This window comes from Aedes albopictus, chromosome 3 (assembly GCF_035046485.1).
Source record: "Aedes albopictus strain Foshan chromosome 3, AalbF5, whole genome shotgun sequence".
Taxonomy (NCBI): Eukaryota; Metazoa; Arthropoda; class Insecta; order Diptera; family Culicidae; genus Aedes; species Aedes albopictus.
This window is the reverse complement of record NC_085138.1, coordinates 169119592-169142161: the sequence shown is the minus strand read 5'-3', so window position 1 is coordinate 169142161 and position 22570 is coordinate 169119592. Positions and strand designations below refer to the sequence as shown.

Below are 22570 nucleotides of genomic sequence, written 5' to 3'. Positions count from 1 at the left end.
TTTAAGAGAGAGATTGTTATAGATACTTTAGCAATTTGCAAAGGAAGGCCTCAACAAATGTCTTCATGAATTTATTCGTGGATTTTTTCAGTTAATTTCTTCAGGAAATTGTCCACGAACGTTTTCAGAAATTTATTTAGGAGACTCTTTAAGAAAATCTTTTGGAATTTTTTCAGATATTTCTCAAGTTATTTCCTCAGAATTCTAAATCTCTAAGAATTTCTTCAGGAATTTCTCCAGGGGATTCTTCAGGAAAATCTCCAGCAATTTATTCAAAAGCCATAAATTTCTTCGAGAATTTCTTCAGAAATTTCTTTGGAAACTTGCCATTTTTTCAGAAATTTCTTCAGGAGTTTTCATCAGGAATTTCTCCAGGGATTTCTTCAGGAAAATCTCTAACAATTTATGCTAATTTATGAAATTCCTAAAGATTTTTTTCGTGTTTTTTTTTTTGTTAGAATTATTTTTAGTGAATAGTCTAGGATTTTTGCAGGAATTTCTGCAGGAGTTTCTTCGAGATTCTCTAAAAATATATTCATGCTAAGGTATATCTCCAGAAATTTCTATCTTTTGGAATTTCTCCAGGAATTTCTCCAGGGATTTCTTTAGAAATATCTCTATCAATAAAAACATAGTTTTCTCCAGAAATTTCCTCAAGAATCGGTCCAGGAATTTCTTTAGAAATTTCACCATTTTTTCATAATTTACTTCAGAGATTTTCCAAGTATTTCTAAAAGGATTTTCTGAAGAAATTTCTTCAGGAATTTCTCCATGACTTTCTTCAGGAAAATCTCCAACAATTTAATCATGGTTTTTTCCAGGAATTTCCTGTAGATTTTTTTTCAGAAATTTCTCCAGGAACTTCATAACTTTTTGAAAAATTCCATCAGAAATTTTTCAGAGATTTCAACAGAGATAGTTGCAGATACTTTTTTAGGAATTTCCCCGGGAGCGCCTCCACATATTTCTCCATTAATTTCTTCGTGAATTCTTCGGAAAATAGTCCAGGAATTTCTTCAGGTTTTCCAGCAAGTTTTTTTTTTCAAGAAGCTCCTTAGGAATTTATTCAGGGATTTCTCAAGAAATCTCCTCAAGAATTTCTCCAGGAATTTCTTGAAAATTTTCACCATTTTTCTAAGAATATAATGGGAAAATTCTCCAGGAATTTATTTGTAGATTTCTCTAACGGTTGGTCCAGAATATTTTTCTGAAATTGCTCAGGAATGTCTTCAAATTTCTCTCGGCATTTCTTGACAACTTTCTCCAAGAATTACTTCAAAAACTTTTCCGGTTTTTCATCAGGGAATCCCCAGGATGTGTTTAGTAATTCCTCCAGAAATTCCTTAGAGATTTCTACAGGTTTTTTTTTTCAAAAATACTTATTGAGTTCGTCAGGTCGTTCAGAAATTGCTCCCGGAATTCATTCAAAAATTTCTCCGAAAATTCCCATACAACTTTTAATTCGGAATTAATCAAGAAATGCTCCAGATTTTTGTCAAGAACTTCTAAAAAAATGACGGCAAATTCTTCAGGATTTTTCTCTAAAACTTTTCCAGAAAGTGAAAGTGAACAGATTCTCTCTGAAATGCCTTCTGGTTTTCCACTAGAGATTCCTACTCCAGGGATTACTACAACAATTAAAAAAAAAAGTTTAGGAATTCCATGGGTAGTGCATCAGCGTTAACTTTGCAACGGTATCCCTCGTAGATCGGATGTTGACAATAGTCATGCTTTCGATAACCTCATCCAGGCTGCTTTCTGGCAGGTACATACACATTGATCTAATCTCATGTAACAATGCAAAGAAAGCATGAATGTCTTTATTACCGGCCACGCTCACCATAACTCATGGTATGGGAAGAAACCTATGTAGCAGATCTAAGGGTTCTACCGGATTTAACTTCAGCATTGTCGACGAAAGATCATCGACAATTTCATCGAGCTTACCTATAATTTATGTTAGAAATTCCTCCAGCAATTCAATGAGTTTTTTTTTTCAAGAAATCTACCAAAGAGTCATCCAAGAGCTTCACTACAAATTTCCACGAAATTATACAAGAAAATGTAAGGAGAATTTCATCTAAAATGTCTACAGTATTTCACCAGATACTCTTTTAACGGTTCTATAAGAACTTTTTGCAAAATTTGCATCAAATCATCTAGGTATTCCTCCCAGAACTTTCTGGTGTGTTCTACCATGAATTCATTGAGAAATTCATCTAGGACTCCTCCGTTGAACGTCGAGAGTTTCTAGAAGAAATGTTCTTGCAACTTCTGCATTAGTTCTGTCTATAATATCAAAGGGTATTGCTTTGAACACTTTCATCGAAAACGACATCACAAGTATTTCCAAGAACTTCTCCTGGAATCGCTCAAATGAATTCTCAGATATTACTCCAAACCATGAAGGAGACTATAGTACAGTATTCTGGAGCACACAGATTGAAAACCACTGCATCAAACACTTGCTGTCGGTCGCCTCCCTTAATGGCTTATTTCCGGCCATGAATTTCAGATTCCACACAATCCAAACCAGATCCCGACTATAGCAAGAGACGCAGCATGATCCACCAACCGAAGGCATCTCATCTGTCAACCATATGATCATCTCGTTAATTTCGCAACATATGCATCGGACGGACACACATTCCTCGTCGTCGGTTGTTGGTAGGTCATCGTCGCGAAATGCTTCTCTGCTTCCACTACGGGACTGACTGACTGATGATGACGTCGGTTGCGCCCTCACGTTTAGGTCGCCGCCAAGATTAATTTGTATCATCAGCTGTACGAACGCCATCCGTCACGCTACATGTTTGGCACTGGCCATGCAGCTCGATGCCCAGCCATTACGTCAGACGGGGGAGTTCGCGGTATAAGTAGCAGTACAATCTAGGTCAAGTGGGAGATAGGGACGACCCAAACTAATTCAGGGACGTCAACGGACTCCGATCGACCTCCGAAGCCTTAATTAGAGCATAACGTAAACGTAAGTGGTGAGAATCTGTGGGGATGAGTAATTACCAGATTTACGCTTTTCGCGCTCCACCAGTACGGTTTTCGGCCGCTTGATCCGTAGTGAACGGCGTCGAATCGAGCGCAGGAATGCTTCCGGCATGCGGGAAAACTTGGCCGCCTCCGGTGGGGCTTTCCGCTCCGGGAGGAAAAAATTCTTCACCGCTAGCATCGTCATCGTTTCTTCGCACAGTAGTTTTTCGGAGTCACTACACTCGGGTGCTTAAGATCTTCCGCGTTGGTGGAATTTTTACTATCGTTTATTCTTGGAACTGCTTCGCCGTAGTGCACGGCACGTAGATACTGCTGGTGCCGCTAGAAGATGTTCCTCTTGCCACACAAATTCTCACTCGTTATCTTAATTACACTTTATTTACACTCGACACAGCCAAGATAACACGGAAGGAAACGCGACTGAATTCCATGCCGCACGGCTCTCGGACACACGCATTCATCATCTTCAGCATCTTAGCTCTTTGGTATCGGAAACTCTTCTCTTCCAGTAGCACACACTCTCTTCTTTTGCGTCTCAAGTTTCACACGGCTCTAGATTATCCTTGCCATGGTACTGCAGATCCTTCCAAATTTCGCACGTTTGCCCCAATTTCGATAATCACATTTCCATTATCCTAACCCAAAAACTTGGTCACTGTACGCTTCAGCATTCAAAACCACTCACTAGTATTCCCTTCTAACAAATCCTCCGACTCCACTCCGACGCAAATCCCGCCACGCGAACACTTGCACCTTACAAAACGCTTCTGCACAACGTCGTCATTATGTACAATGCAGAAACCGTACACCGAACCGACTGATAGCGCACCGTATTGCACACTGACGGCTGCCTTGGCACCGCAGAACTGCTGCACCACGAAACGAAACAAAACACCCTGCTCGCTGCTCGCGCTCATCGAACCGAACGGGACCCGAGCGAAGACCCGTGTGAAGCGGAATCGAGCACAATTCGCCTTGACGGAGGCTCTCTGAGAGAATTGCGCTGTGCGTGAAAACAATTTTTTTTAACATGGGAAAGGATAGGAGCTGCATTTTCAAATGCTTCTAATTCTTTATAGAAATTTTTTTAAGCAAAACGTTCTTAATGTTATCGAATGAGATTTTGATACGCTATATTATAGACATAACATTGTGATTTAAAAACTTTTTGTCTAAAACCAGTTATAGTGTAGCTAATTGAAAGTATATTGCAAAACATTAACACTTTTTTCAATCTGAAGTCCCTAAAATATTTTAGAAGCATTTGAAAATGCAGCTCCTATCCTTTCCCATGTTAAAAAAAAATTGTTTTCACGCACAGCGCAATTCTCTCAGAGAGCCTCCGTCAAGGCGAATCCATCCCCTCGCGCGGCCCGAGCGGAGTCGAGCAGTCCAACCCGAAGCCGAACACGTGCTTGAAGTTGTACACTTGTGTGAGTGTGCGCGTTTGCTTCCCCTCTTTCGCTTTCGGTTCGACTCGACTCAGGTTCAGGCAGTGTTCGGCTCGTCAAAGCTTTGACCTCTTCGTGCCACCCACACACCCATGCATGCTTGGACTTCGTCGTAGAACGGGTTTTTGACTCACATCCCGCCGTCCGTACGAGCGTTCTACGTCATCACAACAAACACTCTGCATCGCATCATGCATGGACCACAGTACGGACGGATGCTGTAATAGTGGATCGAACTCATCCGGCGTCCGTGCACTCGCTGAGAGGTAGGAGAGAGGTCAAAGTGAAAGAAACTGGTTCTGTTCTTCTTCGGGACGATGGTCCGTCGGGGTCGGGATATACCGCCCGGGCCGGCCAGGCGTTTTATCGTTTAGTGATTGTGTAGAATTCGCCGCCACCGCGTTGAACAGCCTTCTTTTGCTTCAACCTTCTTCTCCCAAAGCGCTGGCTGGCTGCAATTGAATTAGGAAGTCGATGTTTTTTCCCCGTTTCTGTTTTCGATGATGATTCGCGTTTTGTTGGGTCTTTTTCTCGTCGATTTCGAACAGGAATGCCCACGCAACTAGAAGAGATGCTACTAACTGCGCTGTTTTCCCAGACTCCAGCAGAGTCGCTGCCTTTACTGGACCGTCCGTCCGTATGCTGCTGAGGAGTTCCCATGATGATACAGCAAGACTTCGAGTGATGGACGAAGCTTTCGTTTCGAGCGGCGTGTGTGGGTGGCTGTAAATAGTGCGCGGCTCCAGCTGTCTGTGGATGGCCGAATAATGACTCGGTTGGACCCGGACCGGCGAGGCCACGTCCCGGTATGGTAATTGGATTTTGATGTTCATATCCCGCGGGAAAAAAAGGGTTGCGTCCGAGTTGACACCTTCGTTGGAAGGTCGCCGTCACGCGGTGTGCCTTGGGGCAATGAATCATGATAAAGGATGGGTCGAGAACATTTATCTCTCCGCAGATAGCGCGGTGTGACGATGGTTTGATGGTCGATATAACCAAAAGTATGAGGTCGAGGTGTGCCCGGAATAAAAGAGTTTCCTTCGAGCCGGATTTGAACCAGCGACCTATGGATAACTGCTTCTGCTATGGATAAGGCTCTCAGCCTTCAGAATCCAACTACAGTCCACCGCTCTACCAACTGAGCTATCGAAGGTTGCCGACTGAAGGCTGACCAATTAATAACGAATATCTTTTGAAACATAGGTATTCTTCATTACACCAAAAAAGCTACCCATGAAAATGTTTGAGTTTGACACTTCTCAGGTCATTTTGAAAGACCGCACACATGCACGAAAAAGACGGATATTATATTCTACTTTATCGATCTTTTTGCCATCCTTTTCATGCACATGTTACATCTTTTGAATTGAACTGAGAGTTGTCAGTCATTTTGAGGTTAGGTTCGTTGGTGTAATAAAGAATTGAAGGTTTGCGTTCATGGGCAGATATTTGCACGGGAAATGGAAGAATTGGAAAATGTCATGACATTTCACAACCCTGGTTCAGTTACTGACAGTTACTGACAAGCTAAAAAAATTGTGTACTCCCCGACGGGGAATTGAACCCCGGTCTCCCGCGTGACAGGCGGGGATACTGACCACTATACTATCGAGGACACTTAACAGAGCGGGGGAAATTTCCCTACTAGAAGAACTGTTCTACTCACTTCAGCTAAAATTATGGATTCAATCAGCATTATCGATAAAATATAGTAATTGCATCGGCCGGGAATCGAACCCGGGCCGCCCGCGTGGCAGGCGAGCATTCTACCACTGAACCACCGATGCATGCTTAACTTTCCGCAACTCGCGCGGTTGACTACCTGCGTCAGTACCACGCTAATGCTGAGTACAAAAAGCGAGATTTTTTCAACGTGTTGTACAAAATACAACAGCGCGATCGTTCGAGGGTTAAGATAAAATTTATATTAGTTTCACACTGCAAGGCAAATTGTATAGAAATCTATTTCAAAACTTCAAATTTAATCTTGCTTCAACTGCCCCGGTGTACCTCATTGTGAGAAAGCACTTTTATTGTTTTATTTTCATGAAATATATTTAGTGGGACTTATATGCCTAGAAACGTGGTCCTGTCGGCTTAACTTCTACGCATATCAGTCCCACGAAAAATTACTTACTTGACTTGGTCTGCTCTACACGATTATCTATGTTCTATATTTTTAAATAACAAAAACTGATACCACAGACAAACAGACGTATCACTAGGAACAAAGTGCGATAAAAATCATCGTCACAAAGTTATTATCGCCAAACACTAATTATACGCTGTGTTTCACAAAACCCACTGAATAGATGGCGGTAGTGAGCAAATGTCAAACAGAAGCAAAAACGATGTGAGCGTGATGAGCGAGGGAATTGCGAACTACATTTAGTGATTTAGTGAATAAATGGATTAGTGAGTCAGTGAGTAAGAGAGTTTGTGGATTTATGAGCATGTGAGATCTATTCCGTGGGAGAAAATATTAGTGAGTGAATTATCCAGTGAGTTAATGAGCGAGTTTTTAATTGAGGAAGTAAATGAGTGAGTGAATGAATGAGTAAAATGATTAACGAGGGAGTTAATGAATGAGTAAGTAAGTGAGGAAGTTGTCAAAAATTTAATTATTGACTTCAGGAGTGAGTAAGTTGTTAAATCAGTGAGTTGATTTCATGGTTGATTTCTTAGTGAGTGAGTGATTTAGTAAGGACAAGAAAATGAATGAACTAGTAAATTAGTAAGTAGATGAGTTAATCGGTGAGTTTTTTAGATAGTAAGTTTAAAAGTTAGTGAATAGGAAAGTTGATTAGTGGGTTGTTGCATTAAAAGGCAAGTGAGTGATTCAGTGAGCCAGTGAGTGAAGTGTTGAGTTAACCTTTCAGGACGCGTGCCATCAAGCAACCGAAACTGTACCGCGCTCGTGCTGTATACGAAGAGCGAGGTTTTTTGGTAGTGTTGTACTTTTTACAACAGCGCACGCGCTGAAGGGTTAACTTGTGTATGACTGAGTGAGCTAGAGAGTTAGTGAATTAGTGAATGAGTGAGCTAGTTAGTGAGTGAATGTGTGTTTAACTAAGTGAATAAATAAGCAAGTAAGTAAGTGAGTGAGTCTGTTGATAAGTGAGCCTGTTAGTGAGTAAATGAGTGAATTAGTTAGTAAGTAAATGATTGTTAGTGAGTAAATGATTATTAGTGAGTAAATTAGTGAGTTAATACGTAAGTGAGTAATATAGTGAGCTAATAAGTAATGTAGTGAGCTGACAAGTAAATGAGTAAGTGGGCGAGTAAGGAGTTAGTGAGTGAGTGAGTCTGTTAGTAATTGAATGTGTTGGTAAAAAATGAGTCAGTTAGTGAGTTAATAATTTAAAGAGTGTGTAAGTTGCTAAGTGCATGGGTTAGTTAGTGAGTCAGCCTGCTAGTGAGCTATGTAATGAATTAATGGGTGACGATGTGGTGAGTTGAAATATTGATGAGTGACTGAGTTGATGAAAGAGTGAGCACATGGGCAAATAACACAGCGTAACAAAAATTAACTTTTGGTCTGTCTCAAGAGCAAAATTATACATATGTCTCTTTTGGGCCGCTGAATCCGAATCCGGACTCAGATTTGCTCCAGCACGTCAAAATTTTGAGCTATACCTCAATTTAAAGGGCAAAATATGCGGTTTTGGGCTTTTTTGACTGCAAGCCATTAAACATGGAATTTTTTTTAGGCAAACACAAGGTAAAATGGTCAATTAACATCTAAATCAGGGGTTAACAACCTTTTTGAGGAGGCGACCCCCTTTGTGAATTGTCAAAACATCTGCGGCCCGATGAAAATATTTAGGAAAAATATGAATTAAATAAACGAAACCGAGTTATTTGGGTACAGTGGCGTAGTCAAAAATTTACTGAAATAGGGATTTCGACGATCAATGATATTTTTTTGTATTTGACACTCACATTTTGTAAACAATGATGATTACACATTCAATTTGAGTCGTAGCATAAAAATAGCGGCGCAGCCGAAATTTTTTTTCTTTTGAAAGTGGTTCATACTGAAAATTTGTTCCTCAAATTGTGGCCCTTGGGGGTGGCGGTTGCGTTTCGGTAGTGGTTAACCGTAAAAATGGAAAGGGGGTTTAATGAATGTTTCACTAAATTCCTGTTTTTCTCCAAACTATTCCTAGAGATATGCAACATTCATAGTTCTCCTGGGAACTTTTTAAAATATCCAGCCCAAGACAGTCTGACGAACTACAACAGAGTCATGATTTATTTCTTTTTTTTTTTTGGATGTTGGATTTTACCAAAAACGGAGTATCATAAATTCGTTCTGAAAAAAATCCGCCTATGAATATAAAACAAACTTTTCTTATCCTTTAATTTCAGGAAAAATAAATCTTAAATATTCACTAAAACAACCAACTTTGAAATTCTGTATAATAAAGTAGATTTTCGAGATTTTTCAACAAGCATTTTTTAATCCTGAAGAAAAAAAAACCCTATAAATATTAGGGAATGTAACCTTAATTAATGAATAAACATCTGAACATGGATTGGCCACCCAAACCAAAATCATGAAATTGACATCTGGACATGTTTCTTGATAATACTGAAAAAATCGCCGCTAAAATTCTGGGAATTACTGGTTTATAGTATATAAACTTTATACCCATCTCTTATTTTTACGTGTAACTGATTACCGATATAGAAAAAAAAAACCAAAACAATAGTTACAAAATCAAAAATTGGTATGATTTGCACGAAATTGAATAAAAATTTACCAGTTTTTTTGGTAACACCGCGGCCCCTTGGACTGGCCCCGTTGGTTGGGAACCCGTGATCTAAATTAACGACTCATGCAAAATATTTCGTTTTACCAAATCGAATTTAATAGTTTTAAGCGATTTATGTTAGGTACGATGTTTCCCGTACAAGTCACCCTCCAAAAGTTGCATGCAAATTTACATACTAACATAAAATGCTTGAATCCATCAAATTTAATTTGGTAAAACGAAATATTTTGCATGAGTCGTTAATTTAGATGTTAATTGACCACTTTACCTTTTGAATGCTTAAAAAAATATTTCCATGCTTAATGACTTGCAGTCAAAAAAGCCCAAAATCACATATTTTGCCCTATAAATTGAGGTATAGCTCAAAGTTGTGACTTGCTGGAGCAAATCTAAGCCCGGATTCAGATTCAGCAGTTCAAAATCTGTCAGAGACACATAAGTTTGCTCTGGAGACAAAAAAAAAATGTTGCGCTGTGTAAGTGAGTGAGTGAGCTACTGAACTGGAGTGAAGTAGTGACTGAGTGACTGTGTTAGTAAATAAAGGTGTGAGTGAATAAGGGAGTTAGTGTGTGATATAGTGAGTTTCTAATGTAATGAGTGAGTGAGTTGGTAAATGAGTGAACGGGTGAGCAAGTGAGCTAGTGAGTGAGCCCATTGCTGAGTAAGAGAGTGAATGATTGAGTACACACTTAATTTATAATGCCGAATCTCGGTTTGAGATCTCAGCTTATAAATGCCGAGAATCAGTATAACATGCCTCGTTGCCAAGCAACATACTAGTTTGTTAGCTGAGTCTCGGTTAAAATTCAGAAACCGAGATCCGCACAGCCGAGCTCGGTGAAGAAAATTAAGTGTGTAAATGAGTGAGTGATCTATTGAGTAAGTGTAGTGATGACCAGGAATGATGGCATCTGTCATTAAAATAAGTTTTCGAGGTGGGAGATACCGTTACAGGGTAATCGTAACCCCTAACCTCCCCCGCTTTCAATGTAGCGGTAGCTAGCATAACTTGGATCAAAGCGTTCAAACCTTGGATCTGACGGGTAGTGTTCTTTCCGTAGACATGAATGAAACGGTGCAGCATAAAAACAATGTCTGCTTACATCGGTTGACTGTGTGAATCCCATCCGTTCAAAGCTCTGACCCCAGTTCCTGGCAATGACAACATTGTGCTCGTGTGCACGGAGAAATCATTTCATTGGTTCAAACACATGGGAACCAAACTGTTAAGTGTCAAAAAATTTTAGGACTATTTATTTTCATGCTACACCGTTTCACTGCTGGCTACGTACTTTTCATTACACCAACAAAGCAAGCCATGAAAATGTTTGACAATTTTGAGGTCATTTTGTCAGACCACACACATGCACGAAAAAGAAGGATCATATATTTTACTTTATAACGTAAACGACGTAATAGCGAGAGTCTTCGGCACCCTTCGAACTTTCAGGCGGTTTACTCCTGTTCTGTCGACCTCTACGCGCAAAAAACTAGTACAATCAATCATCATTCCGTACCTCACGTACTGTGATGTAGTGTACTACAACGGGTTGTCTGCAGCACACAGAGAACAACTGGACCGGTGCTTCAAGGCTTCCGTAAGGTTTGTCTACGGTATCCGCCGCAGGGAATCCACAGCTGCAGTACGTGACACAATTCTCGGTCATGACCTTCAGACTTCCCGAACTACATCCTCCAACATCTGCAGAAAGGACAGTACGACCGTGCCCGATGTTTCGTCGTACCAAGGCACACGACATCAGCGCGGAGAAGCGTTCTTGTATCCGGAACGCTGACCTGGAATAGTTTGCCACTTGCGGCAAAACTACAGCCAACCATAGCTTCATTTAAAAAACACATAAGAGAAAATTTAAACTAAAATGTAAAATAAAATGTAAACTAGTTTCGCCACTTGCTACTCAAACAATTTGTATCAATTTGTATTAATCTATAATGTATGTTTCCTTGACCTATGAAAAGTTTATAACTATAGGCTAACGTTAAACTGAATAAATACTGAATACAGAATACTGAATACTTTATCGATCTTGTTGTCGTCCTTTTCATGCTCATGTTACATCTGTCAAAATGACGTGAGATTTGTCAGTCATTTTGAGGTTAGGTTCATTGGTGTAATGAAGAATTTCGCAAACTCACTGAGTAGATGGCGGTAGCGGGCAAACGTCAAACAGGAGCGAAAACGATGCGAGCGCAGTGTGTGAGAGATTTGCGAACTACAGAATATTTGAATTATCCGTTAAAAAAGGAAACGATGGGAAGTAAGTAGAGTGAGACGTCTGTTTGTCTGTGGTAAAAGTTTGCGTAATTTTTCGATTTACAGTGCTATAGGAGCTGATTATTGATTTCTACATCTTTTTGTTTCCATTCAATGAGTCCTTGACATAGGTTAGTTGGAATACTTTAAATTATTGGCGATTTTCCATCTGAAGTGACGGGAATTGACGCATATGAAAAAGTAAATTTCTACCTTCTCATAAAATGTGTCGCATGTGTTTTAGTTAGGGTAGAGTAATGATGGGAAAAATCAGTGTGAAAAATCGTCTGGAAAGCGTACAAGGCCAACAAATGATCAGAATTGGGATTCGATTGGGGAACTGGAGGTCGTGACTATAACGTCACGATACGTCAGGATAGCTGTTCTGTAGTTTTGAGCAACTAGTATATAAAAATAAATTACAAACCGTTATAACCGGTGTCACAGAAAACCAGAAATCGCAACGCCGTAACTAACCTGTAAAGAAAGAATAATTAAGAAGGAATTATTATTGCACTGTGAGGATACGAATAAGTAGATACATCTAAGTGTATCTGGCTTAAAATACTGATTTGAAAATTCAGTGTTATAAAGCTTCATCCCTCCCTTACAAATATCGACAGTACTGAAAGATTAAGCTTGTGGTTGAACTAACGGGATAAGTTCAAGAAATGTAAAATTGTATGAAAAATGCTAATCTAAACCGAACTTTGGAAAGATGGCAAGATAACTTTTCGGGCTGTTTGGGCTCGTTTAGAAGTTGACCGTTAATGTTAACTTCTTTTCCAGATCAGCCTAGATAGCTGTGTAGTGTCGGAAGCGGTTGTCTCAATTGGCTAAGAATAACACTACGGATCGCCTGATCCAGTGGTAAGAGTCCACTAAACAGGTGAACCCTAATTCATGGTGTTATGCGGCATTATGCCAACCTAACTACAAACGGAGTCTATGGAGAATTAGGACGTCCTCCACAGTATTACGCGCTAACTGGAGCAATAGTGCAGTGGACCTTGTGTATCTCCGAGATAATCAGCTATCCTTTCTAAACCTCAACCGCGAGGCTTAATAAGGGTAGGATTATTAGTATGTTGTTTATTAGCTTCAATTATCACCTAAACGGCTTGTACAAGTACAAGTTTGAGGCTAAATAATGGCAGGATTATTCAAACGTTGTAAATTACTTACAATACTACCTATATGGGTTCGCTTAATGCGTTTTAGCCATTGGCGTTTTTCAATTGACACTGATTTGGTTTGTCGTTGATGTTTCCCTTTTTTGCTGTGATTGTGATGAGTATAATCCTGTCTAGTTTGAGTAGTGGCTACGGCTAGGAAACCTTAGATCAATTTTCAACGTAAAAAGCGTGTGTAGCCTAAGTGGCTCTACATTAAAAAGTTCATTTTCATAGGGTAAATTCTGTAAAGGTTACCTTGTGAACCCAGTTTTGCATCTTTCATTATAAATGAATTGTCGTGCCTCGAGCATGCTATATTTTAGAATAACGGTAACAGTATGTTTCAACCTTTCCTTATAGATGCCTTCAAACAAACTCTTGTTTTCAACATCTTTTCGCTGACGTTTGGCAGTATTGCTACAATGATTATATTATCTGAAGTAGCTCAAACATTAGTTTGAGATGCTTCAGTTTAATGGAACATTTAGGTAGTACAGTTTATGGATAACTTAACCCAACAACCTAACCCAACTCTCATGAGCAGAATTGGTCGTAAGGTGACTGATTGGCATGTGTCCGATGGGTAGTCTCCATTTGACTTTCTTTTCACTTTTGAGTGTTCCTTCGTAAACTTTACGTATTCAGGCGTCCCTGCTCAATAAACTAGGGAACCTGTACTAACTGGTTGCGACCACATTTTATAGATAACTCACTTCCATTGCTACTCCAAGAGAGTTTCATTGTGGTTTTGTAACTACAACGCCCTCCATTGTGGTATACCATAACTATTGCTTTGAAAGAAGCTTGTCATCTGCGGTCTGTGCGGACTGCAAGAGACATTCCTGAATGGAACTCTGATCTGTTCAAGTTCAAAATATCTTCGGATAAACCAGTCTTTTGTATAGCTACAAATCTCTAGCCTCGAGCTACAATCCTCCTATAGAATCGATTTAGTTGGCACCAAAAAGCTCTGCTTACTTCAAATCTCCAGGAGCAAATAGGGATTTGTCCTATGTTTCTCCAAAAGGATTTGAGTATTTCAAACATGTTTTGCGTGAAATTACTCTATAGTTTTATCCCGAAAGGGTGCGTGCGTTGTATAAAAAAGGAATGAGTTTCAGTTTATCTGGTTACCTCGTTCTAACAGAAATGTTTGAAACGCACTGTCGATTATCACATCTGTGACGTTCGTCTGGCTAACATGCCTATTCATGTGAACTCACATGCCTCCCAATTTGGGATGTACACAGTGACTCTTATACACAAAGTTGTATACGTTTTCAAGAAAACACTCACTCAAACGTAGTTTTTGCTTTGGTGATATCTTCAATATTGAGGATGCTTTCGATGATGTGCCTTTCAATGTCATATTGAAAGTCGCATGACGTCAAAAGCTACCTCAAATGAGCTATAAGCTCTCTTTACGCTTATGCGTTTTACAGTGTCCTTTTCAGGACACTGATTAAACCCGTTGTGGTGTGGGCTATGAGGTCTCGTTGAGCTTATGCGTTCATTCTCTCTTATAGGGAACTCCTTCCTATTTCATCGCCTTTCCCTTTCCTAATCCCATTTCATTCCTTGTCCCATTCTCCCTCTGGTAAATGATGAAATAGGCTTATATGTATGGCGATGGCACAAATGTCCCAAATGGAGAATAACGTGCCTCTGGAGCCGGCCTTCTGATACCTGATAACGGGATAAGTTCAAGAAATATAAAATTGTCTGAAAAATGCTAATCTGAACCGAACTTTGGAAAGATAACAATGCAAATGTCTTCTAATTAGTTAAAAACATTTTAACTTATCAATCCCAAATAAAAAAAGCCCATCACCAATTAAACCCGATGTCAACAAGCCATATACCGGCCAATTAATACCCATCATAAACGACACGAAATCCACTTCAATTGACGACTGCGAAACGGCACGGGCACCACCACCGCATCGGTCACACAGCATGGTTTCTCAATACATTCCCAACTCAATAGCCGGGGCCTAATTGTAGGATGAAATTAAAATTCATCGCTTCGACCAAGCAACAAAACCGCGTAAAACATTAATTCAACTGCTTCTGAACTGCGCGGCGAAGAGTGTTGCGCCAAATGCGACAACCAACCGGAGTCCAACCGAACGCGTCCAAAACCTAAAACAAACTTTTTTGTTGCGAGTTGTGGCGGTGCGTCCAATAGCAATAACAAAACTTTTTATTTTTTGTGGCTGTGTTTTATTATGTTTTTGCCTCGTTTGCGCTGGCACCTTGGTGCTACTAACTTACTAAACGTTGGAATGCTTAATGTTTCTGCTGACTTTTCTTTGTCTTTCTTGTATGAATTGATTGTGCTGAAAGGTTATGACATCAACTGAAAAGAAGAACCTAGTGTAATAGAATTCACTTTATTTTTGATCAAAATTATGTTTTTTTCTTCTAATTTATGTATCTTGTTTCAAGCTTTGATTTCTGTTGCTGTATATATACCTTATCTTGTTGGTCTAATTGATACTTCAAAGTGGCAACAAGGTCGATAAAGTAGAATATATGATCCGTCTTTTTCGTGCATGTGTGTGGTCTGTTAAAATAATCTGAGAAGTGTCAAACATTTTCATGGCAAGCTTTGTTGGTGCAATAAAGAATAATTTCAAGTGCAATTAGTCTTGAAGAAGTTTTGAGAATCATCATAGAACGTCTAAATCTATTCGAATACCACTTGGAATTCTTTATTACACCAACAAAGTTAGCTATGAAAATGTTTGTCAATTCACAGGTCATTTTGACAGACCACACACATGCACGAAAAAGACGGATAACATAATCTACTTTATCGATCTTGTGTTTTCATGCTCATGTTACATCTGTCAGAATGACCTTTTTTTTCTTTTTTTTTTTTGTATTTGTCCTAAGATTTGTCAGTCATTTTGAGGTTAGGTTCGTTGGTGTCATGAAGAATGTGTGTGTATCAAATTTGTCACTTGCAACTTGTCAAAAATAAAGCAAAATTGATAAAAAAAAAATCGTTTCAACTTTACAATTTTAACAGGATGAAGTCCCAAACATCTACGGATGAATTAATCAAACATTTCGACCAAAAAGTGGCGTGCACTAACTGAAATTTAAATAATTATACGATCGCAGCTCCCCCGTAGCATATTTAAGAGCTCCGTTTCGGTACCGTACGAAGAATCATGGTTCGATGTTTTACCTTTTCGCATTTCTTGATTCGTCTTTCCTCGAGCTCGTTCATTTTGTTTTGTTTTTTCGCATTTCTTATGCGAAGTTGTGACATGGGCCTGTCCATAAACTACGTAGACTCTTAGGGGGGGACGGGGGGGTCTAGCCAAAGTCTACGCTCCATACAAATTTCGAAAATTTTGTATGAACAAAAGTCTACGAGGGGGGAGGGGGGGGGGGTCTGAGATGGCCGAAAAAAAATCTACGTAGTTTATGGACAGCGCCACATGCTGTCAAGAATTGTGCAGTAGTGACCATTCGCGCGCGCTCGTTGTCTCCTATGGTGTTTTTGATTCGAACACTGAACACTATCCACTAACCAACCGGTGATCGATTTTCGTCGCGTTTATCCATGACAGTCGTCACCGTATATCTGTGTCACACGGGTGGGATAACGTAATCGATGTGGCATTTGGAGATTTTTTTTCCGCGTTTCAGTCGATCGGGAAAAATGGGGACAAACGTTTTGTAAATCGGGCAAGAATCAAAATTTGAAACCGATTTAGTTGAGTTGCAAAAAATACGATGAGATGGTGAAGGGAAAATCAAAACTTGAAAATGTGGTTCAAGGCGGAAACATCTTACACCACCATTATCTTCTTGATACGAATGAGCATTCAGATAAGGCATCCCAACAGTTAGGCACTTAAAATATCATTTTTGCTGAATTTAGAATATTTGAAAAAGTCTTTGGCAGAACTTCTGGAGGGATTCAGAATTAATTATCAAAAAAGTTCATCAAGAATATCATTAAAAACATTTGTAAGAAAAACATCATGATAAAAGTATAAAATCCCACAAACAATTTCATTCGAGAAGCTCTCCGGAAATTCTTCAAAGATTCCGCAAGTGCTTTCCGCCTTAAATTCCTTCGAGAACTCCACCAGATATGTAAAAATCAACTTTCAAGAATACCTCGAACAGTATGGAACGAGCTCACCAATTCCAAATCCATCCTTTCATCATTGCCTGAACACAACTTTCAGACTGAAACGAGACTTTCAAAAACGGTCCTCTTTTTCTCCAGTTCGTTATATTTTCTTCTTCTAACTCGAATGACACCTGCAGCACTGCAAAGAACTAATTTCCAGAGATGCTCCAGGTCTTCCAAGAACTTCCACGAGTGAAGACGTTTAGGTCTACAAGCGTAATCAATGGATTGTTGTTACTTTCTTCATTAAACAAAGCTATAGTCATGAAAATGTTTGGCACTTCTCAGGTCATTTTGACAGACCACACACATGCACGAAAAAGACGGATCATATTTCTACTGAGAGTTGTCAGTCATGTTGAGGTTAGGTTCGTTGGTGTAATAAAGAATTACATGAGGATTAGATCGTTGATGTTCATGTTTGCCGGTTATGGCTTTCAGTCTTAAGATGAATAACTCATAAAGGGATTCTTCAGTTTTCATCCAACGACGTTTCAGTAAGCCTTTCTCAAGGATTAAACTATAACTCCGTTTTCTCGTAACATAGGCACACAGCACAGTCGGAGTTTGTTTGACGGTTCGATTATGTTTGTAGATCCCAAAATATTCACTCGCGAAAGTTCTTGGAGGACCTTTTTTTTATATGTATTAACGAGATTTTTAGCCCTAGGCTAGTTCATCTCGGGACCCACGCTTTACTTCCCTTCCGAAGGAAGAACTCATATTTTGCGAGTTTGTCGGAAGTGGGATTCGATCCCAGGTCCTCGGCGTGATATCTTGGAGGACCTATAGCATCTGCGGAAATTGATTATTTCCAGAACAATGCTCAATGGACCTGTAGAATGTTGCACCGTATAAGTAATGTAACAACAATCTCTTGATTACGCTTGTAGAACTTAAGGCCTTTATTCACGGAAATTCTAGGGCGACTCCAACATCTTTGGAAATTATTTTTTGCGGAACAATTCTCCATGGACCTGTTGGACTTTGGTTGCACCGTATCAGTAATGTAACAACAATTCATCAATTACGCTTGTATATCTTAAAACTTTTATCGCTGAAGTTCTTGGAGGACCTAGGACACCTTTGGAAACCAGTGCTTTACAGAAAAATACCTTATAGACCTGTAGTATGTTGCACCGTGTCAGTAATGTTACAATAAACCATCGTTTACGTTCGTAGATCTTAATACCATTTTTCGCGGAAGTTCGTGGATTACCATGAACATTTTCGAAAATTAGTTATCTATACCACCTCTATAGCATAGACCTGTCGGATGTTTCACAGCACCAATAATGTTGCAACTATCCATTGATAAAGCATGTAGATCATAAGGCTTTTACTCGCAGAGGACCTAGGACATCTTTGAAAATCAATTCTCTACACACAGAACTATGCCCTATGGACCAGTGGGATATTAAACTGTATCATTTATATTACAACAATCTATTGATTACGCTTTCGCGAGATTACGATATTCGCGAGAGTTTGTGGAGGATCTTCAACATTTTTGGACATAACTACTCGACTAAACCACGTTTCATAGGCCCGGAGAATGTTACGCATCTGTAGAGAAGGTTAACACGTTTGTCCCCAGTTGAGAAATAAAAGTTCAAAAAATCGCCAACAGTCAATTTCTTAACAGACCAAATTTTGAATTCGAACTCGCACTACACATTAGTTTTGGAAATATACGGAATCAAAATTTCCTTGGACTACTGGACAGAGTAAGGCAAGTGGGTCACTGGATCAAGTCGGGTAAAAATAAGGCAAAATACGATTTACACCACCATCACTTTTTTTCTTAACGAAATATTTCAATGAGAGATTACATATTCCGTGGCCCAATGATAGCTGAAGTTGCTACTGGTTCAATTTTGAGATTCTTCGATAGGTCTTCTCTGAGTTCTTGGGATATTGAACATTTCTGAACCATCCAAGTCTACATTTACGTTTGTTGTTTTCAAATGACATCACATACGAAATATGATTGCCGTATTGATCCCATAGGTCATTGGAGACATCTTTAGAACATGTGTTGCCATTGTACTACTGTTTATATTTTCTGAATCTCTCGATAGATTGTCCGAATCCGTTCTTACAAAACATGATGATGATTATTTCGAGTGATCATGTTTTGTAAGAACGGATTCGGAAAATCCATCGAGAGATTCAGAAAACATAAACAGTAGTACAAGGGCAACAAACGTAAATGTAGGCTTAGATGGTTCTGAAATGTTCAATATCCCAAGAACACAAAGAAGACCTATCAAAGAATCTCAAAATCGAACCTGTAGCAACTTCAATTATCCTTAGGCAACGGAACATGTAAACTCCCATTGAAATACTTCGTCGAAAAGAAAGTTATGGTGGTCGAAATTGTATTTGGCTTTATTTTTACCCGACTTGACGCAGTGACCCACAGGCCTCACTCCGTCCAGAAGTCCAAGAAAATTTTGATCCCGTATATTTCCAAAACTAGAGTGTTGTACGAGTTTGTATTCAAAATTTGATCAAATTCTGTTGAGAAATAGGCTGGTTTCAAGGGGTCTCGGTATCGCCTCAGGAGGTTTTAGGGGTTTCCCGAGGCTCCAGTGGCGCTTCAGGAGCTCGTGGAGGCGTTTCATTGGGTCTTAGAGGGGTTTCCAGAGGGCATTACTGACGCTTCCAAGGGATCACATGGGATTCCATGGAAGTTCCAGAGGATCTCAGGGGCATTTCAGGAAGTTTCAGTAAGTACCATGAGATCTCAGGGGTGTTTAAAGGGTCCCAAGGCTGTTTCTGAGAGTAGGTACCGGGAGGTCCTCAGCGACGTGGGCTTTTTCGCCGTGCGGTTAGGGGCGTCAGTCATCTGGCCGCTTCGTAAGCCTCGGAGTATGGGTTCGATTCCCCCTCCAGTCGGTGAAAACTTTTCGTGAAACAAGAAATTCTCCACTTGACCGCTGGGTGTTTCGTCTGGTTGAAGACGGTGTAGTTTGTATGGTGTATCAGGGGTTCCAAGAAGCTTCAGGAATCTCATGGAAGTTTCAGAAGTCTCAGAGGCGTTTCAGAGGGTCTCAGTGCAGTGGCATTTCAGGAGTTCCCGAAGGGTTTCAGGGGAGTTCGGGGGATCCAAGAAACGCTTCATTAGGTCTCAGGTGCATTGCAGAGGGTTTCAGCGACGTTTAACCCTTCAGGACGCGCGCCGTTGTAAAAAAAAGTACAACACCATCAAAACACGTCGCTCGTTGTAGGCAGCGCAGAGTTGAGGGAGTTACAAGGGAGTCTCAAGGGCATTTCAGGGAGTCCGAGAGAGTTTCACGGGGGTTTCTAGGTGTTTCAGAGAGTCCAGAGTGTTTCGTGAAACAAAAACTTCTCCTGTTTCCTGTGCTGTCCGTTATTTCATGTTAGTGATCGTCCAGTCTGTACAACCTTATCTGGCTGAAGACGGTGTAGTTTTAAAGGTGTCTCAGGGGTTCCAAGAAGCTTCATGGATCTCAGGGAAGTTTCAGAAGTCTCAGAGGCGTTTCAGAGAGTCTCAGTGGCATTTCAGGAGATCCCAAAGGGTTTCAGGGGAGTTCGAGGGGATCCATGGGGCGCTTCACGAAGTCTCAGGGACGTTTAACCCTTCAGGATGCGCACCGTTGTAAAAAGAAAATACAACACCATCAAAAAATGTCGCTCGTCGTATGCAGAGAAGGTTTAAGGGAGTTATATGGGAAACAGGGAGGTCTCAGAGGTCTTCAGAGAGTCTCAGGGGATTTTCAGGGAGTCCCACGGGGGTTTCTAGGTTTTTCAGAGGGTCCAGAATGTTCCGTGGTGTCTCAGTGTGTTGCGATAGGAAAGAAAGGGGGACCACTGATTTTCATAGCTAATTTTTTATTTTTTATTTTTATTTTTTTTTTTTTTTTTCGAAGTGATTACGGCGGTAGCAACCCTGTGCTTATGTTCTACACCGCACCCTTTCCCTACATTTGCTTCTAGGAGCCTCTATTTTTGTTTCAACACACAGAAGTACGTAGGCGTGTGTGGCCCAAGTCGACACTGTTTGGCCTGCGTTGAACAAAAATAGTTTTACTAAAAGTTTCCCCTTTTTTTCTTTTTGTCAATTGATTTTTTAGTATGGTCCATGTAATTAGTTAGGTTCTTGTCAATTTGTCAGTTATTCGAAGTAGATCTCCAAGGTAATAGTCAATTAAGTCATTCTGATCTGTTCTATCATAGCAGCTTTAGTCTTTGCTTTATTGAAGTGTAGTTTTATTGGAAATAGGCTGAATGTCGTTATTGAAAAGATACGTCTAGAACTGTGTCCTGCTAGTTGTTCCGTCATGCACATACGTCATGTCTTAATAATGCCTAGGAGATTAACGAAAACACGTGTGTTCGGTCAGATGTCCACTGCGTAGAAAATCAAGGAAAATAGGTTTCTTTATTGTCAGTTGTTATGTAAGCCTCGCTTGAAGCACTGCCCGTGAGAACCCTGTCATCTGTACACCAACTAATCCGTATCTTCGTACACAGCTAAATACTGTACTGCCAACCGGCGAAAAGCCTACGGGTAAATATTAAAAAATGAATAATAATGCTGTCTAGCGCATTGTTTCCTATCGGCCATTATTGTAGTATAGTCCCAACTGCAAGCTTTTTTTCCAATCTTAGCGTCAATTGTCTTCTAGATACTTCTAGACAAATACATCGAATCAGTCGATCCCGTATGTTAAAATATAGTCGATTCTGTGTCAAATTGTTTTCTTGATTTTTACTTCTCTGTGTTCATCTATTGTGTCCTTAAAATGTCATCGGTCCAAAACCTACAGAAACATGTAACTGAACTTCTGATATTTTTTCTGTTGGTGTCATAACATCATCTAAGAAATAAACAAAAATTGCTTGTCAACTATTATGTATTCATCCCCCTACAAATACTATGAAAAATATTCAAATTCATTCTGTCCTATCGGTCCTGTCAAGATAAACCATGTCATTTTCTCATGCGTGGCCTAGAAATGTCAACCTAGTCATACAAAAGTAACGTTGTTCAATTAATAAAAAGCAGTCAGTTTTTTGTTCAGTCCAAACTGTCACGTCAAGTGTTCGCACGTTAGCTTCGAATCTATCAGCACAATTAAGTGCTGCAAATCTCCTTCCCACTATTAAATTTTCGGTTGATTTTAATTGCTTCATTTAAATAAAATATAATAAAGTATAACATTGTAGAAATTCGAAAAAGCGACTATGACATTAAAAAATTACTAATCAAAATCAACCGAGAAACGTGGGAAATAGAGCCCAAACAACATTTTGAAGTCAGCTGGCTGTAAAAGGTTCCAAAACCAGTCACAAATCCTATAAAACTTTTATTAGGATTTGTAACGATCATCAAAACCTTCTCAAATCCAACCGATTTGGAACTATTGCTTGGGAATAGACTCTACTGAGCCCTGGCGGTTCCTCCGTGTTTATCGAGCATGTCTGATGCATATGATCAGCCATACTCCATCTGCAGCAGCCGGTTCGTGATGAACCGTTGGAGGCGCATTAAAGTGTTAAAAAGGTGATATGTTTCACTAAAGAACACTACATTACAATAATCAAAATGAAACTCCTTCACTTTAATACCGTCAACCCCTGCGAACTTGGCCAGGGATTTTCATAGCTAATTTATTATCGCTTCAAAACTGTAAATATAGTTAATTTTGATTCAATGTTTCATTATTATTACTAATTGTCTTACTTTTCAGTGTCCCTTA

The 22570-nt window shown here is 39.8% G+C and overlaps 3 non-coding genes across 3 annotated transcripts; all 3 read right to left on the bottom strand.

The window, feature by feature from the left end:
- Positions 1 to 5493: 5493 nt before the first annotated feature.
- Trnay-gua (transfer RNA tyrosine (anticodon GUA)) lies at positions 5494 to 5610 on the bottom strand. The gene is made up of 2 exons: positions 5574 to 5610; positions 5494 to 5529 (listed from the first exon to the last, which is right to left on the bottom strand). It is a non-coding gene; the product is annotated as a tRNA-Tyr (tRNA).
- A 390-nt stretch (positions 5611 to 6000) lies between these two features.
- Trnad-guc (transfer RNA aspartic acid (anticodon GUC)) lies at positions 6001 to 6072 on the bottom strand. Its single transcript has one exon. It is a non-coding gene; the product is annotated as a tRNA-Asp (tRNA).
- Positions 6073 to 6173: 101 nt separating this feature from the next.
- Trnag-gcc (transfer RNA glycine (anticodon GCC)) lies at positions 6174 to 6244 on the bottom strand. The gene has a single exon. It is a non-coding gene; the product is annotated as a tRNA-Gly (tRNA).
- Positions 6245 to 22570: the final 16326 nt, after the last annotated feature.